Source organism: Palaemon carinicauda, chromosome 14 (genome assembly GCF_036898095.1).
Source record: "Palaemon carinicauda isolate YSFRI2023 chromosome 14, ASM3689809v2, whole genome shotgun sequence".
NCBI classification, from domain to species: domain Eukaryota; kingdom Metazoa; phylum Arthropoda; class Malacostraca; order Decapoda; family Palaemonidae; genus Palaemon; species Palaemon carinicauda.
This window is the reverse complement of record NC_090738.1, coordinates 52218466-52235965: the sequence shown is the minus strand read 5'-3', so window position 1 is coordinate 52235965 and position 17500 is coordinate 52218466. Positions and strand designations below refer to the sequence as shown.

The 17500-nt window shown below is 37.5% G+C and overlaps 1 protein-coding gene across 3 annotated transcripts in view; it reads right to left on the bottom strand.

The window, feature by feature from the left end:
• The window catches only part of LOC137653586 (solute carrier organic anion transporter family member 74D-like), a 128191-nt gene that overhangs the window by 79715 nt on the left and 30976 nt on the right, over positions 1-17500 (bottom strand). The window contains exon 1 of one of the 3 annotated variants that reach the window (XM_068387114.1): positions 16978-17132. The exons of 1 other annotated variant lie outside the window; for it this stretch is intronic. The gene's annotated coding sequence lies outside the window, so the exon portion shown is untranslated. Of the gene's footprint in view, positions 1-16977; positions 17133-17500 lie in introns of those variants that run through there. One more of the 3 variants, XM_068387116.1, reaches the window with a different exon arrangement.

Here is a 17500-nt window from a genome sequence, read left to right as displayed (position 1 = left end):
TGAGAAGACCCCCGGACCTGTCCCCACGCTTCCAGAAGGCTGAACTAGAAAATGCTGGAATGATTTAGGGGATTTATAGGGCTTAGCAATGCATAAGAGGAAGAGAGATCCAGCCTGACCCCTAGAAAGAGCCAACGTCCGCTAGTCCTCTCACTAGCATCTATTCAGCCACTACGTATTTCCTCTCCAACATGCATTGTATTTCCTCTCAAGCGTGCATAGTGTTTCCTCTCAAATGTGCAGTGTTTCCTCTTAAATGTGCATAGTGTTTCCTCTCAAATGTGCATAGTATTTCCTCTCAAATGTGCCTAGTATTTCCTCTCAAATGTGCCTAGTATTTCCTCTCCAACGTGCATAGTGTTTCCTCTCAAACATGCATAGTGTATCCTCTCAAATGTGTATGGTGTTTGTTCAAACACTGGAAATTTTGTAATTTTGATTTTGAAAGAAGTAAAGTGTATGTGTGTATACAGTTAAGGTTGTAAAATTTATTAATTGGGTTTTGTAACTGGCCCTGTGAGATTTGGTTAAAAAGTGAAGCGTATTCATTTTTGCTTAACCATTCGGTAACCTTGTATAAGGCCAAAAAACGTAAGAGTAGCAGTTACACATATTTGAGTGTAATTTTACTATAGCGTTAAAGTGTCAACTTTTTTCATTAATTGTCAAAATTAAATATTTTCATAAATTGATTTCTAGTGAAACAAGTGATTGTATAATCATTACTGTCAATTTTGTCGTAAGTCTAAGGTCTAGTTCAGATTTAAATATCGAATGATTTATTTTTGGTACTATTTTCTAATTGTTATTTTTTTAAGATATATTTTTGTCAAGTATGTATTATTTGGATCACCAATAATTATGTCAGTACTTTGCTCTTATCCCCTGACTAAGACCCAAAGTAAGAAGTTGGTTTTTGAATAGTTCCCGTTAAAAGTAAAGTAATCACCTAGTTTAAATTTGAGTGTAACGTAAAGAGACCTTTTGATATTTAGTGTTCATATATATTATCGTCTGGGAGTTGTTTATTATTCTCAGAGCTCTGAAGTTTTCTCTTGTGTATCAGATTATGTAATATAATACAGGTGAGTTTTGGAGCTCGGGAATTTACGTAATTCGCTAGTTGTAATATATATATATATATATATATATATATATATATATATATATATATAGACAAATATATATATATATATATATATATATATATATATATATATATATATATTATATTATATTACTAGCTAATCTACAACCCTAGTTTGTTGAAAAAACAGGATGCTATAAGCTCAAGGGCTCCAACAGCGAAAAATATATTCATAAATGAGTATGCGGCGTGATGAAGTTGTACTGTTTATGGGTAGGCTACCTGCATCTTGTAGGTCCCACATATAGTCTTGGAGCTTGGAATTGCATTTTTTTATAATGTAGCGAGACATATAACAGCAGAAGATACTTTATTAAATGTTCTACTGTGAGTTTCACAAAGAGTGCAAGCAAGTTACTGGCCAATAGCTCTGTAACGAACACATGCATTATTTGGAGATATTGCTATGGTGTACTTAAATATGAGGGTCTCGTGTTTATTTATTAACATGCAAAACATTAAACCTTACACATGATTTAATTTGCACCACGCTCACTCAATTTCTTCCGTACAGACATCGCTTGAAGATATGAGGCCTTAAGGAGGGAAGTGTGTGAGGACTGAGGACTCTCAATACATGCATTGATACTGTTTAGGGCAGCATATCGTAAATTGGATGAAGGGAGAAATTTTAATTTAACAAGGGGAAATAAATACACAACCTACTAGCAATAGAAAATCTCAGATATTTTCGTGTCTGAGAGAGAGAGAGAGAGAGAGAGAGAGAGAGAGAGAGAGAGAGAGAGAGAGAGAGAGAGACTCTATGCGTGTTGTGAAATGATTATATCTTATCTATATATTTGTACATTATGATAAATTAGTCAATAGTCAGGGTGTTTTGACTACTCTTTCTTCATACTTAGGAAGGGTGGAATATGGAGAGTTGAATTGGGTATGGGGAGGTAAAAAAAAAAGTTTGGAAACCACTGGTTTAGGGTAGAGTGCAGTCACTCATATAAGTTGGTGGATATCCAAGTGTTTGAGAGAGATTTCCATTTCCCCCGTTTCTGGACGACAGGTGTCTGAGAGGTCGAAACCGGACAGATGTCCAACTACGCATAGTCGAAAATTTGACTGGTTTCGCGCTCAAAGACACCGGGCCTCCTGAAATGGGAGAAATGGAAATCTCTCTCAAACACCCGGGCATCCACCAACGTATATGAGTGACTGCACTTATATAAGTACTCTATTCTAGGGTGAACTATGGCTTAGCAAAAGGCCCGCTTATTAGCCAGATAACGTGATGAGGGAATTGCCTGATTGATATCATTGCCAGTTTTTGTGTTTAATTATTTGGTTTTTAATTATTCACAGTTACAGGTCGATGAAAGTTAATGTATATATCAGAGGAGTAAAAAAGAAATACTCCCTTTTAAATGAGTGTAGATTTTTTTACACACATACGGTCACGTGTATATATATATATATATATATATATATATATATATATATATATATATATATATATATATATGTGTGTGTGTGTGTGTGTGTGTGTGTATGCGTGTGTACACAGTTAGTTTATATATGTATACGAATAAATATACAATAACAACAAAAGAATGCAGCTGTTTCTGATCCACCGCAGGACAAAGGCTTCAGATATAAATCGTGTCTGGGATTTGGCCAATTTTCAACACCCCATTAGCCAGTGGGGTTTAGTGCTGGTGGGAGACTTCTGTCTGATCGCTCACAGCAAACAAACTAGTTTGAGTGGTCCTGACTAGTGCTGCTTTGGTGATTATGACGATCCTCATACCCTTTCTCCGCAAACGAATTCTGAGACCGTTAAATAACTCCCAAACAGCAATAAATAAAACACTGAATATCCAAACGTCTCTTAAACACACTCAAAACCAAACTGGGTAATTACTCTTAAGTATTATTAAACTGTATTCAAACTCACGATGGCTCTTAACAGGAATACGAGCAGAATCTAGTCCCAAATAATGATTATTGGAAATAATACACTCTTTACAAAAATAAATATATTCTATATAAATTACAATACAATGAAAAGAATTTACATGATAAAATTAAGGCACTGGAAAAATATTAAGTCTGAACAAATCTTAGCATAAGACAAAAATGTTACGATCTGTAATTTTATAATAACTTGACTTGAACTTTTATATCTGAATAAACCTTATTCTAAGAAAAGAAATAAGGCAATGAAAATTATACAAATGCTTGAAATAATTCTGAAATAATACAATGTTTAAGTTTGACTCTTAATGAACAATAGTTAACCAGATCACTTCACAAACCTATCCTGCCTACAGGTCCATTTATAAAAAAAAACGTTGTACAATTCCAAAACTCACCCTAATACAATGAATTAAAAAATCACCTTTTAGTCTTGCATGATGCACGATTTGCTTTGGGGCACAGAGTCACTTAGGATAGGACACACTAACGTAATGGGAGAGAGAGAGGGAGAGGGGTGTGACAGTGCCGAGAGAGAAAGGTTATGACTCAAAGGCAGGATGCAATCAACTGAGTTGTTTATTAAAGAACACACTCCTTTATATACAAAATCTCAAAGCAACAAGAATTTTCATGTTCAAATATTGACAATGTTACAGAGGAGAAAAGCAGACATGAATTTTCATGTTCGTTTTAGTTCGAGGGAAGAGCGAAGATACAAGCATAATATATACAAAAGGAATTATGTACAATTGTGTGACACACGGTTGGTACATGGCTCCCCCCCTAAAAATGACATACAGTACAAGTTAAATAGGGTGCCCTGATCTAGAGAGGCGAACTGTAGGCGGGTCATCTGGCAGGAGATAAGCAGGTTTTAGACGATCAATGGAGACCCAGTCTTCTTTGCCACGAATGTTTAGTAGGAATGCTTTTGGACTGCGTCGGATCACAAGGAAAGGGCCCGTGTAAGGGGGCGTTAGTGGTGGCTTGGTAGTGTTGTGGCAAAGAAAGACGCCCTCGACGTCTCGGCAGCTGAAATGGTGTATGGTGACCCGTTGGTCGTCCCTGCCGAATTCTTTCCTTCTAAAACCTCCTCCGACGATCTCCACCGCATACGTCACGTTGTGGGAAAATTTACTCCATGCCGCCAGACTTACAAGCCCCCAGCAAAGCATCACATAACAACAGACATGCACTCTGTAACGCACGTCTTCCTACACAATTCAGTTGATTGTATCCGGCCTTTGAGTCATAACCTCTCTTTCTCGGCACCGTCACATTGGTGACCCCGGAGTGACGGTGCCGAGAGAGAAAGGTTATGACTCAAAGGCAGGATGCAATCAACTGAGTTGTTTATTAAAGAACACACTCCTTTATATACAAAATCTCAAAGCAACAAGAATTTTCATGTTCAAATATTAACAATGTTACAGAGAAGAGCAGACATGAATTTTCATGTTCGTTTTAGTTCGAGGGAAGAGCGAAGATTCAAGCATAATATATACAAAAGGAATTATGTACAATTGTGTGACACATGGTTGGTACATGGCTCCCCCCCTAAAAATGACATACTGTACAAGTTAAATAGGGCGCCCTGATCTAGAGAGGCGAACTATAGGCGGGTCATCTGGCAGGAGATAAGCAGGTTTTAGACGATCAATGGAGACCCAGTCTTCTTTGCCACGAATGTTTAGTAGGAATGCTTTTGGACTGCGTCGGATCACAAGGAAAGGGCCCGTGTAAGGGGGCGTTAGTGGTGGCTTGGTAGTGTCGTGGCAAAGAAAGACGCCCTCGACGTCTCGGCAGCTGAAATGGTGTATGGCGACCCGTTGGTCGTCCCTGCCGAATTCTTTCCTTCTAAAACCTCCTCCGACGATCTCCAGCGCATACGTCACGTTGTGGGAAAATTTACTCCATGCCGCCAGACTTACAAGCCCCCAGCAAAGCATCACATACCAACAGACATGCACTCTGCAACGCACGTCTTCCTACGCAACTCAGTTGATTGCATCCTGCCTTTGAGTCATAACCTCTCTCTCTCTCGGCACCGTCACATTGGTAACCCCGGAGTGACGGTGCCGAGAGAGAAAGGTTATGACTCAAAGGCAGGATGCAATCAACTGAGTTGTTTATTAAAGAACACACTCCTTTATATACAAAATCTCAAAGCAACAAGAATTTTCATGTTCAAATATTGACAATGTTACAGAGGAGAAAAGCAGACATGAATTTTCATGTTCATTTTAGTTCGAGGGAAGAGCGAAGATTCAAGCATAATATATACAAAAGGAATTATGTACAATTGTGTGACACACGGTTGGTACATGGCTCCCCCCTTAAAAATGACATACAGTACAAGTTAAATAGGGTGCCCTGATCTAGAGAGGCGAACTGTAGGCGGTTCATCTGGCAGGAGATAAGCAGGTTTTAGACGATCAATGGAGACCCAGTCTTCTTTGCCACGAATGTTTAGTAGGAATGCTTTTGGACTGCGTCGGATCACAAGGAAAGGGCCCGTGTAAGGGGGCGTTAGTGGTGGCTTGGTAGTGTCGAGGCAAAGAAAGACGCTCTCGACGTCTCGGCAGCTGAAATGGTGTATGGTGACCCGTTGGTCGTCCCTGCCGAATTCTTTCCTTCTAAAACCTCCTCCGACGATCTCCAGCGCATACGTCACGTTGTGGGAAAATTTACTCCATGCCGCCAGACTTACAAGCCCCCAGCAAAGCATCACATACCAACAGACATGCACTCTGCAACGCACGTCTTCCTACGCAACTCAGTTGATTGCATCCGGCCTTTGAGTCATAACCTCTCTCTCTCGGCACCGTCACATTGGTGACCCCGGAGTGACAGTGCCGAGAGAGAAAGGTTATGACTCAAAGGCAGGATGCAATCAACTGAGTTGTTTATTAAAGAACACACTCCTTTATATACAAAATCTCAAAGCAACAAGAATTTTCATATTCAAATATTGACAATGTTACAGAGGAGAAAAGCAGACATGAATTTTCATGTTCGTTTTAGTTCGAGGGAAGAGCGAAGATTCAAGCATAATATATACAAAAGGAATTATGTACAATTGTGTGACACACGGTTGGTACATGGCTCCCCCCCCTAAAAATGACATACTGTACAAGTTAAATAGGGTGCCCTGATCTAGAGAGGCGAACTGTAGGCGGGTTATCTGGCAGGAGATAAGCAGGTTTTAGACGATCAATGGAGTCCCAGTCTTCTTTGCCACGAATGTTTAGTAGGAATGCTTTTGGACTGCGTCGGATCACAAGGAAAGGGCCCGTGTAAGGGGGCGTTAGTGGTGGCTTGGTAGTGTCGTGGCAAAGAAAGACGCCCTTGACGTCTCGGCAGCTGAAATGGTGTATGGCGACCCGTTGGTCGTCCCTGCCGAATTTTTTCCTTCTACAACCTCCTCTGACGATCTCTAGCGCATACGTCACGTCGTGGGAAAATTTACTCCATGCCGCCAGACTTACAAGCCCCCAGCAAAGTATCACATACCAACAGACTTGCACTCTGCAACGCACGTCTTCCTACGCAACTCAGTTGATTGCATCCTGCCTTTGAGTCATAACCTCTCTCTCTCGGCACCGTCACATTGGTGACCCCGAAGTGACGGTGCCGAGAGAGAGGTTATGACTCTAAGGCAGGATGCAATCAACTGAGTTGTTTATTAAAGAACACACACTCCTTTATATACAAAATCTCAAAGCAACAAGAATTTTCATGTTCAAATATTAACAATGTTACAGAGGAGAAAAGCAGACATGAATTTTCATGTTCGTTTTAGTGCGAGGGAAGAGCGAAGATACAAGCATAATATATACAAAAGGAATTATGTACAATTGTGTGACACACGGTTGGTACAGGGGGAGGCTGTGGTTCTATCTCCATCTCTATGTCTGTCTATCTCTGACTCTAACCCAACCTTGGATCACCCTATATTTCAAATCTAAATGCTTCCAGAACCTTCCAGGATCGAGGTCTGGCAGCGGGGCAGGGCCCAAGCATCAAAGTTGCCCAATATTACTCTCCCAAATGCTGTACGTACGCCACGCCAGACGGCTCTCTCAGTCAGCTAGCTCTGCCCACCCCTTGTCCCCGAAATAAAAAAAAAAAAAAAAGATAACATCCTCTCGCCGGCCCTTCACAAATCTTCGAAAGCACGTGGTAAAGAACATTCCAAAGCACATGTTCTGATATTCTCTCTCAAACATGATGCAATACATCATAGAATATAAAAGAACATTACCTAAGCCCATGTTCTTACCTCGCTTGAATCCTGCAACACTTTCAAATAGACTACGTAAAAGTTCATAGCAAACATACGTGAAATAAAAAGTTAATTCTTTAAAAAAATATGTAAATTACATATTTTAACTTTAAAGAATATAATAAAATTCACGACTTGAGTCTTAAGTAATTTACATAAAATACTTATATCTACATGAGAGGGGCTCATTTTACAGAATGGGTATCATCTCTTCAATGAACAAATGAAAACAATGTATGAAATATAAATAAAATTATCAATAAACTACGATATTTACTCTACAGTAGACCAGCTTCGTAAGAATATATATATATATATATATATATATATATATATATATATATATATATATATATATATATATATATGTGTGTGTGTGTGTGTGTGTGTGTGTGTAAATATGGTGATTGTCTGTGTGTGCGTATGCGTGCGTGTGTTTCTGCATGTTGGCTCTAGAAAAATTTTACAAGGAACATGCAGAATATTAAATAATCGAATCTGATGTAATTTTCATCGAGAAAGCTAAATCCGCTCTTTTTATTTTTTATCAATATCCACCTGGGGGGTCTATGGGCCCATAATTACAGACCATTTAAAACTGTATTCCATGCAATCGGATAAAATCGGGCATGCTGGGACCATAGACCTCAACTTTTTAAAAATAGTTATTTAACAATATAGAAACTTAACGACAGACCCTCAAAAACCGTATTTCATGTAATCTGGTGAAATCAGGGATGCTGGTACCGTAGACTTCAACTTTTTAAAAATAACTATTTAACCATATAGAAATTTAACGTCGCTATTTTCATTTTGATCGAGAACCCCCTTGGGCCCCATTTTTACAAAACCCCTAAAAATGCATTCAATAACAATGAAAAATAAAAATTAGATTGATTTTGGCATAGAGATTGTATGAACATAGGAGATTACTTGGGGCTATATTAATTTGGAAATTTTTCCTTATTAAGGGGCTTTGGGTGTGGGCCCCACACACAGCATACACTAATTTTCTTTTCCATATAATAAAACATACAAAAACTGAGAGAATATTGAATGATTGAGTCTTATGTAATTTATATATATTTTTTCTTTTTAATTTTCTACAAAATGATGACACCAAAAGAGATTATACAGAATATTTAATGGTTGAGTCCTGTGTACTCTATATTTTTTTTCAGTTTTCTACAAAATAATGACACCCAAAAAGAGGCTCTCATTCTGTAAATCCGATAAAGAAATTCAGTGAAAAGAAGAAGATAGCAGGAAACAGAATAGCAGAGGAATCTATGAAGGGAAACAAATGTAAAAAGGATGGCAGCTAGACGTGAGACACAGAATGAAGAACAAAGAAAAACACATGCAAGCAGAATGGCAGCTACACGTGAGGCCGAAGATGAAGAGCAGAGGAATTTTAGAAGGAACACCAATGCAAGCAAAATATCAGCTAGACCTGAAGCAAATGACGAAAAGCAGATGAATTTAAGAAGGAACACTAATGCAAATAGAATGGCAACTAGGCGTGAAACACAGGATGAAGACCAAAGAAAGTCTCGCCTTGAAAATAATCAGCAAAGAATAGCAGCAATAAGAATTCAGGAACCAAAAAATCAAAGAATGACTCGACTTCAGGATAACCAACAAAGAATTATTGTCCATCGAAATCAAGAAACATCGGAAGGAGCTAAGAATAGTTGCCATATTGATTGAGTCATGCATGCAGAAGCAAGAGCACTTCCTTTTAATGCTGTACAATGGCGTCATGGTGCTTTCCTTTATAATCCAAGATACCCCTAAGAAACAGAAGACATAATATAAATTGGCTTAATTAACAATAATATAATCGCTGCGATACTTAGTTATGGAACAATGAACCTCCTGGATTGTATTGCAGTGGTGGGAAAATTAAACTCCCTTTGTTAGTTTAACCTGAATATCTGAAAAAAAAAAACTTCTCAATGGAACATTCCACCATCCAAAACATTTTCTTTAAAACATACTACTATAAAAAAAAATGCTTTTCAGATGACTTCATTTGCAGCAAAATTTGTAAATGAGGGGGGGGGGCCTTATGCCCATATTCAAAATCCAAGGGCAAATATACCCGGACAAAGTCGGGTAACCCTGCTAGTATATATATATATATATATATATATATATATATATATATATATATATATATATATATATATATATATATATCCACTTTATCATCCCCATAAAAGTATTTTTTTTGCCACACATTATCCATAGCCTGATGCAGCATCAAGCTCTATCAATTTCTTAAATGTATTCTTATCACATCAATTTCATAACCAAAACATACAGGTAATTCTCTTAAATCCAAGAGTATATGTACTTATGTAAATTAATATATGAAGAAAGGATTTTTATACACTAAAGGTAAACCTATTAATACTTCTTGAATATGAGATTACAAAAAGGAATAATCTAAGTCACCTTGCAACTCAATATTAGATTTAATGGTTGGGACCAATTCATTGTACATTATCAAATAATGTTGAAATATCATTGTGCTGGTCACATACGCATTAAGTCGCTATTATATCTTATTTACATTTTGTGGAATAATGTTGCTTGATATTTATCATCATCATCATCTCCTGCGCGTCTCTATCTTGAGCTTTTAAATCAATACTTCTCCATTCGTCATCTCCTACTTCTCCCTTTATAGTCCTCAGCCATGTAGGCCTTGGTCTTCCAACTCCTTTAGTACCTTGTAAAGCCCAATTAAATGTTTGGTGAACTAATCTCTCTTGGGGAGTGCAAAGAGCATGACCAAACTATTTCCATCTACCCCTTACCATGATCTTATCAACACATGGTACTAGAGTAATCTCTATTATAGTTTCATTTCTAATCCTGTCCTGCCAATTCACTCCCAATACTCTTCTGAGACTTTGTTCTCAAATCTACTAAATCTATTGGATGTTATTTCATTGTCATACCACGACTTATGCCCATACAGTAATACCGATCTCACTAAACTAATATATAGCCTGATTTTTATGTGTAATTTAAGGAGATTTTATTTCCAAAAGTTATTTAACCTAGCCATTGTTTGATTTGTTTTTTTAATCTTTCATTAAACTCAAATTCTAAAGACCCAGTACAGCGATCATAGTTCCTAGATATTTAATTGATTCTACCTCATTAATCCTTTCTCCTTCTAATGATATTTCATCTTCCGCTGCATAATTCAGTTCTCATCATCTCACTATCTTAAGCCCAATCTCCTGTATTATATCATGCATTCTGATGAGTAAGCATTGCAAACCCTTTGGTGTTCTGCTAATGAGGACAAGGTAATTGGCATACTCTAGGTCTGTTAATTTCCTATTACCAATCCAGTCCAGTCCTTCTCCACTTTTCCCAACTGTTCTATTAATTACAAAATCCATGAGGAGGATAAACAACATAGATGACAACATATTCCCTTTGAGTACCCCACTTTTCACTGAATATTCATTTGATAAGATTCCACTAACATTCTAGTCTTGAAAAACTCCATGTACAATGTGTAATCATTACCTGTTACTAATCTCAAATTTCAGCAGTAATATTTCCCGTTGACTGGAAACTTATCATTATTTAGAGCAATTGATCCTTCGATTAAGGTACGATTTAAGAATTTGTCTGCTTTAGCGAAAGGAATTTTAACTAATCATCAATATGTGATTTAGTAAGTAACTGTATTATATCAAAACTCATTAGGTTGAAATCGACAGGAAGAAAATGTCAAATAAGCACCATGATTACTAATGATCAAACCAAAGTCTATAGACCTTGGATCAAACTTTTTTCCTTTCGTTAACAGTGATGATGCTGCCCTTCAGAAACTATATATCGAATGCTTGCTTTCTTGAAGTTAATGAATTCCTTATAGAATTAGCTCTGCATTCTATGGACGCTATTATAGAGATGCATCTTAGCAACACTTAACTGGATTCTACAGTATTAGTAACATGGAAATGACGCTTTTTCACGCGGATCTATGGCACCAACTGATTGCACCTTTTAGGAAACCGTTACCTTGCAGCACAATAAATGCTGTTTCTCCTCTTGGAGGAGCATTACAACAATTATTTTAGCTTTGTGAGCAAAACTAAGGGCAAATAGTCTTTGATGCAAACAAAGGAGTAAACCTATTCATGACATTTCAGGGATATCAGTCAAATAACACAGACTATTTATTCTGTGTTCTGATAAATCATAGTATCATTTTAGACTAATAGTAATCCAAAATATCATTTGTCTTATATTTACAGGTAATCATGTCACAGAAATACTTAGCTGCACCATACTGTGAAGTCCATTGCAATGACAAAGACCCTGAAAGATCATTTGAGGAACTGGAATGGGTTAGATGAATATGGTGACCTGTATAATGCTATTGATTGGAGTGCTGGCCCTAAGGGAAAATACAACCGCAATTCTTGCTGTCTAAGAATTACTTCTTCTTGATTACTTGTCATAGATGAGTTTTACGAGCATATGTTATACATGTATGTTGTGTATAAGAGGTTTGAGGGGTTAGGATTAGCTGATATCCTAGTTTCATCTGGTTTTCTTGCCGGTGGCTCAGCTGGTAAAGCCCTAAAGGGAAAACATTGCAGAAGGGAAGTCAGATCTATACATGTTAAAGGTGCTGTGAAACCCTCTGAATGAGTCACAGGGACATCTAGCTGAGGCTGCAAAGACCCTAGAGGACTCAATCATATTTAAAGAAATAGTCTCTCTTATGTATACTCCTCCAGATTCTGGAATGGGCAGGTATTGAATGTCATTTCTAGACATGACGGATTCGTTAATCCAAAATATAAACACATGTCATACTCAATCATATGATGAATTTAAATCATCGAACTATGACATGTTCAGAGGTCTGAAAGCCTATAATAACAGTGACTCTGCACGGTATCTGACAGACTTTCGGGTAATGCTGGAGAGCCTCCCTTATGATCAAAGTTACTTTTTCAAGGACCACATCGTTCAATCACTCACAGGTTGCCAATTCAGAGCTATGCCTCTAGACATGTGGATTGAGATAACCATGAGTTTAGGTTCTAAGCTTAAGTTGGGTGGTTACAACTCCTGCAGAAGGAGAAGCAACTCTTTGTTACAGCTAGAAATGCCAATAATGTTAGTAAAATCAAATCACTTCTTGAACAGAATCTGCAGAGAAAAGGAATAAACGTTACACATACTAGAATGATCAAGGATGACCAGGCCATTGCAGATATCATCGCTCTATTAGATGAATACAAGAGATATTTGTTCAACACCCATTACCCTGATCTTTGCTCAATCCAGTAAGGAATACTTACTTCTGATGAAACAAAACTGGATTTCTCTGTAGCACTTCAGGAAGGAGCACAGCAGATAAAAGCATTGCTAGAGGAGCAAGCCTTTCATAAACAGGCATCCCTCATAGCAAGAATACCCCCCCCCCCCAAAGAAAAAAAAAAAAAAAGAGAACAAATTTTAAGAATATGCCAGGGGTTAAGCACACATCTAAATCTCTAAATCCTGCTCAATTATTATTATTATTATTATTATTATTATTATTATTACTACTACTTGTTAGGCTACAACCCTAGTTACAAAAGCAGGATGCTATAAGCCCAGGGGCTCCAACAGGGAAAATAGACCAGTGAGGAAAGGAAAAAAGGAAGAAGAAAATATCTTTAGAACAGTAACAGCATTTAAAAATACTTCCTATATAAACTATAATAACTTTAATAAAAAAAAAGAGGAAGAGAAATATAAAACAATAGTGTGCCCCAGTGTACCCTTAAGCAAGAGAACTCTACCCTAAGACTGTGGAAGACCATGGTACAGAGACTATGGCACTACCCAAGACTAGAGAACAATGGTTTGATTTTGGAGTGTCCTTCTCCTAGAAGAGCTGCTTACCACAGCTAAAGAGTCTCTTCTACCCTTACCAAGAGGAAAGTAGCCACTGAACAAAGGGAGCAAACAGGGCTAGCAGCTATTATATCTTTTGCTGGAGGTGTTGATTCTCTCCCCCTTGACCAGATCCTATTATTATTATTATCATTATTATTATTATTATTATTTTTATTATTATTATTATTGTTACTAATTGCTAAGTTGCAACCCTAGTTGGAAAAGCAGAATGCTATAAGCCCAGGGGTCTCAATAGGGAAAATAGCCCAGTTGGGGAAAGAAAACAAGAAAAAATTAAATATTTTAAGAACAGTGACAACATTAAAATAAATATTTCCTATATAAACTATAGAAACTTTAACAAAACCAGAGGAAGAGAAATTATAAAGAATAGTGTGCTCGAGTGCACCCTCAAACACGAGAACTCTAACCCAAGACAGTGGCAGACCATGGTACAGAGGCTATAGCACTACCCAAGACTAGAGAACAATGGTTTGATTTTGGAGTGTCCTTCTCCTAGAAGAGCTTCTTACCATTGCTAAAGAGTCTCTGCTACCCTTCCCAAGAAGAAGGTAGCCACTAAACAATTACAGTGCAATAGTTAGCCCCTTGGGTGAAGAAGAATTGTTTGGTAATCTCAGTGTTGTCAGGTGTATGAGGACAGCGGAGAATCTGCAAAGAATAGGCCAGACTATTCGATGTATGTGTAGGCAAAGGGAAAGAACCGTAACCAGAGAGAAGGATCCAATGTAGTACTGGCTGGCCAGTCAAAGGACCCCATAACTCTCTATCGGTAATATCTCAACAGGCGGCAGGTGCCCTGGCCAACCTACTACCTACTAATAGACAATAGAATTACTGATTAATGCCTCTCTATGTTCTATGTTGATGGATCCAAGTGAAAAACAACCAAATGTAAGCCTGAACATGACAAATTTAGTGATGGAACTGCAGAATACAGTAGCATGATTGACATGGGAAGGATATGGCGTCTAGCTATTCCTACTGCTGAGGACCGAGGAGCTGCTAAGAGAGATGGGGTGACCATATCTCTCGGGTGATTACCTTCACAAGATCGTTCTCCTGTCTTATGCTAGTCATCCTATTGCAATCACTACAATCATTGTTAATGATATCTATGTACAACCTTACATCAAAGACGAGGAGCACGAGAGGCTCTGTCATAAATGATTAGCCGAAGGGGAAAAAAATACCCCAAATCCTCTGATGAATTCCTCCACCCAAGTGAATTAAATGGATTTCTCTCTGATCCTGATAGTAAGAAATACCTTCAACGTATGGTGAAAGATTATGCAATTCTGAGAAAACGGGATAATCAGCAAGTCATTTACTGTGAGGGATTATTATGCACTGACCTTACTTTAAATATGGAATTGCCTCAACTGTCTTTAACTCATACAGAAGATGACACGATGATGAATACAATTTACTCAATAATCAGAGAAAATTACTCCCACCTGGACAATGTGAAGGACACTGCTGATACCGATGTGTATGTGCCAGGTGCATACGTCTCTCATAAGCTCCCAGGTAACCTGTTTATTAAACAAAGGGATGGGTATGTCAACTGTAGAGACTTAGTGGAAGATGATATCAGTGAAGTGATCATATCAGCTTAATGCATCTCAGGATGCGACCATACGCCAGCCTTTTATGGTCATGGTAAGAAGAAGATGATGAAAAAGATAAGGAATGATAAGGAAATTAAGGAACTGTTGAGCCCTGTTGGTTCCAGTCCCAGTTGAGACGGTGATATTCACTATGACATGGAGTAGTTTGTGCTGACAAAGATTTACGGCTGTAATCCTGGATTCTCATGTGTTGAGACAAGAGCTCAGAAGTGGCCTAAACAAACAAAGAAAAATACTCTAAGCCTTTCCCCCCCCCCCCCCCCCCCCCCCGGCCCCCACGATGTGCTTCCCTATATTTTGACTTACAGGGAGTAAACTACGTCACATACTGCATGAAGAACTTTCGCCACAACGAGTCCCCAACCCAACAGGAAATGGCTGGGATCTGAAAAGTAATGGCTTAAGATTTGTAATATTCAGCTGCCCACCATTACCAGACCTCCACAACAATAATATTCAACACTGAAGATTCTAACACAGAGATAGACAATTGTATTGTTACAGAAACCGAGTATGACACGGATTCTTGCTCATCAGATGCAAATTAATCTAAGTTCACGTTTTCTAACTTCTTCTAGTTGGTAGTATTAGGTATGGTTTAGCTTGTGAAAGTGATCATTATTCATATTTCTAGTCGTGAAAGTAGTTTTATAATAGTTTTTTTAATGTTTTATCATTTAATATGATATTCTACTTACTACTATTGAGTGTGATCCATGGTTGAAACATCGCACAGAAGATCGAAAAAGGTACTAAAATTAGTTTGAATCTTTTTCAAAAAAATTCAATCCACGTGTTCCTACATTACATATGATGCATTAGACAATATTTTAATATGCTCTTTATTGGCATTTGATGGGGGTAGTAATTCATATGTGACATTCCCTATATCAGCAGAAAGTTTATGAACCCATGAAATAATACCAAAAATTAAATCTATGGCCCCCCAAAAATATCTGCATATAGAACTGTCAATCAAATTATTCTTATTAGGGGAGTTTTCGCCCACGCGGGAGCGACTATTATAAACTCGACGATTGAAAAAAAAAAAAAAAAAAAAAGGCAATAAAAAGCTTCGAAATCCTTGAAATAACATCAGAAATTTATTTCCCGTCCCATAAAAAAGCCTATATCAAAATTTGGTGACCCCACAACAAATATCTAGGCCATAAATTGAAATTTCAGATTTCGGGGGGGGGGGGAGGGCGCAGATTTTTAGGGCGCTCTCCTACGCCTACATTTTCTTAAGGTATATATTGACTAAATTTTAAATTTTTCTTTTAACATCCCTGGATGACATTTCAGTCATAATATTTAGTGCGACAGTATACTCCACGGTCACAACTATTAGGCTTTTCCCCCAACTAAAATGGATGTTTCAATAACCTCTGCGGAAATGTGACTCTCAATGTCCAAGACTTCCTCTTCAATCGCTGACCTTCAATACTTTCTGTGTTCGAAAGGAAAAGACGTCGATAGTGAAAAATAAAGACAACGCTAAACACATATGTCTGGCTTTGACCTCTCGTCATGTCACTAAAATCATGCTGGCAACTTTGCACGTCTGAAAAACATACAATCTTACCTGAACCAGTCGCTGTAAAAAGTCTCTGACTATTTTACATATATGGAGAACGAACACTTAATGGAAATAATGAGAGCCATCGCTTTTATTAAAGATACCGTCTACTTTCCATTGGGAACAATAGTGATAGAACTGATCAGGAAGCATCAATTAAATTAGCGTGTATATCGCAGAACAAAGCACAAATGAGTTACCAAAGCAAACTGTTCCATATTTTCTACACTTACATAAAATCCTGTATACACCTTACCTAAACATTTAATGATGGAAATATATAAATGTGTACTATATATATATATATATATATATATATATATATATATATATATATATATATATATGTGTGTGTGTGTGTATACACACACACACACACACATATATATATATATATATATATATATATATATATATATATATATATACATATATATATCAACTACTCTCTTACCGAACTGACCATAAGAAGCAAAATTTTCGCCACTATATAAACTGTTCCTTAAACAGTCAATGGATGAAAATTGGAGTTTCTGGGAAAGTCCTACAGACGTGGAATGCGTCTTGATATACACTGTTAGGACATCTAGGATACAGTAACACGGGTATTTGTACACCACACTGACGTTATATTTTCAGCTTGTTCCTTTAGAGTCCCATGAAGGAAGTCCTCATAGCAAGATTAATTCAGGACGCTGATTGGTCATGAGGTCAGTCGCAAAAATAGTTCTTCTTCCAATTACCATAACTTATCTGGTGTCCTTTTTGTTGCTAAGAATTTTACACCTGTGTGCTGTAATTGGTATGTTACATTTGACATATCATTATTTTCTTCAATAACTAACACGAATATAGGGATAAAAGTAAAGAGTGAAGAAGCAACATGAAACGAGATAGACTGCAGTTGGGATGGGTAGAGTGGGGACCAGAAAGGGGGGAGTGAATTGTAGCAGTATTATGCGGGCTCATGTTAAAAT